Source organism: Caretta caretta, chromosome 25, assembly GCF_965140235.1.
Source record: "Caretta caretta isolate rCarCar2 chromosome 25, rCarCar1.hap1, whole genome shotgun sequence".
In the NCBI taxonomy this organism is placed as follows: domain Eukaryota; kingdom Metazoa; phylum Chordata; order Testudines; family Cheloniidae; genus Caretta; species Caretta caretta.
The window spans coordinates 19,236,008-19,238,654 of NC_134230.1; positions in this window are offsets into that span (position 1 = coordinate 19,236,008).

The following is a 2,647-nucleotide window of genomic DNA, read 5'->3' on the forward strand; positions in this document are numbered from 1 at the left end:
ACAGAGGATGGGTCACTCGATAACTGCCCTGTTCTGTTCATTCCCTCGGAAGCACCTGGCACTGACCACTGTGGGAAGACAGGACACTGGGCTAGATGGACTATAGGTCCGACCCCACACAGTCGTTCTTCTGCTCTGAATGGGCTGCTCTGTTGGAACCGCTCCTGGGCCGATGGGCAGCCTCAGCTCTCCACTTCCTGACTGCGTGTGTTAGTGGTCCCTGCAGGAGGATGTAGCCTCCACGGCCAGAAACAAATCTTATCCTGAGATCAGGAGTGGGGCTGGCTGACTGGCCTGCTGCAACTTTTCCTTCTCTGCTGCCTCCTGTCTCTCAGCGCTGTGACTTGGCCTCAAACCCATCAATCTGCCTTTTGCCTGCTTCAACCCAAACATGGCTCTTCACCGAGCCCAGCTGAGTTCCCTGTGCATGGAAGAACAGAGTATCGATTGAAGAGTCCTTCCAGAGACCCAGCCCCACTCGAGAGACCCATCGACTTCCATTTGACAGTAAACATAACCCAGCCTTGAAGCGACTGCCTGGCCCAAATGACCATAGGGTGCTCACCTGCACAGCTGTCTAGAGCTGGGGCTGAGTGGGGAGTGCCCCCAGAGAGAGGGGAGAAAGGTGGATCCTTTGCCTTTCAAGGGCTAGGACCCACTGGTTGAAGATTCTGTGGCCTGCATTGTGCAAGAGGTCAGACTAGATGATCATAATGGTCCCTTCTGACCTTAATATCTATGAATCTATGTGAAATGCTGCAAGCAGCTGCTGGAGCAGAGACACCTGGTGTGTGGGTGTTAATGAGAGAGAAACAGAACAGATGGGTTGATGAGGCCCAGCATCCAAAGAAGCTGGTGAATCCTGGGCCCCCCAGAAGGGCTCGGAGCAGGTGCAGTGCTCACAACAAGGGACCCAGCTCCCACATTGGCAGGAGGCTCCGTACAGGGGAGAAGCTCCCATGGGGCCTGCATTGTCCCTGTGGCTTCAAAGGCACAACACAAAATGGGGGGTACTCCCAGGTCAGGAGGGAGACTGGATAATGGGAGGAGGCAGGAGAACCGGCAGTGGGTAATGACAGTGTCTGCTGGGCTCTGCTCACTGGGGCAGAGGGGCTGGGGGAGTGATTGGGGATTCATCACTTTAGCATGTCAAGAAAGCCCTGCAGCCTTCATTTCAGGGGCAGGGGCTGGCCAGGGCCCTCTCATCTGTGCCGCCTTCCCTCCCGGGCTGCTCCCGGTGAAAGGGATGCTTTTTGCCTGGACAATGGGGACTCTGTGCCAGGCCCGGTGCCACCCGTATCTGTTTGCCTTAAGTCATCTGTTTGCTCATGTGGTGGCGCCGGCCCCACGGCCAGGCTCCCAGTGACACGGGAGGCTTGTGACAAATGCTCTGCATTCAGAGGCAGCCCTTGAGCCGCTGGCTTCCGGGCAGTGGCGCTCACTGGGGCTTTTGTTCAGCGCAGCGGGCGGGGACATTGTGTCTGTTTGGGATCTCAGGAATCCATCCTCAACCGCAGGGGGGCCTCATCTCCTCCCCAGGAAACAAACACCCATTGCTACCTCCCTGGAACCAGTTGTTTATCCCTGTGAGAATGGAGCATCATGGGAGAGCGAGGGAGGCTGCCTCTCCCGCTCCCTGCCCTGGATTGGCCTCACCCCTCTTCTGCCCACGGTGGATTCAGGCAGGCTGCGCTGTTGGCTCCGAACTGAGAGCCGGCACAGGCTTAGCCACGCTGGTCCGTGTTCATGAGTCATTGTGAAATGTCCCTGAAATGTCAAACGGCCCCAGGAGCCGTCTCCGGTGCGTGATGCCCGCTCCCAGACGCCGCTCCATACCGGGCCCCAGCGACTGCCGCACCAACCGTTCACAGCCTCTGCCCATCTACGGGAGCTGAGTAACAGATCCCACCCTACGCCTGCTTCCCCGCACGTGCTGTTGTGTGGTCCACATGGCTCCAGCAGACCCTGCGCTTCGCAGGGCCAATAGAAACAGGAAGGAAATGCCAGGGGCTTACATGCTGCCCCCACTAGCCATAGCTGTGTTCTTAATGGTTCCCACCATTGTTACTGGTGCCACACTGTGGGCAGCAGCAGCCAGTCACTGTCACCCCCTCTGCTCCCAGTGCAGCTAGACAAGACGGCAAAGTGCCACCAGGCACCAGAGTCTGTCTACACTAACACTCCCACCGTGGGCAGCTGGCCACGAAAGCGGGGAGCACAGCAAGGCATGAGGATATAACAGGTGAATGCCTCATTAACGATTGTGACGTTCCTCTCTGGTGTTATCCGGACTGGTGATCTGCTAGGTCACTCCAATCCTTGACTCTGGGAGCCAGCCTGACCCTGCTCTGCTGTGAGAACCCCCACTCCTGGGCTGTTCACACACAGCCTCTGGCATGTCAGCTGCTCCTTGGATTGTGCAACCCAATGACACTAGCCAATACCTCCGGTCCCAGACACAACCCTAAGAACCTCCATCTTGCAGTGACCAGTTCTGCCCGCTGGACGCTGCCAGCTTATATGAGTTCGTCAATTTAACAAAGAAATTGATATGTACCAGGCTTGTTATCTCAAGGGGAGTCTCTGTCATGCTTCAAACCAAACGCACTGCTTCAGGTAGAATAAACAGATGTATTAACTACAAAGA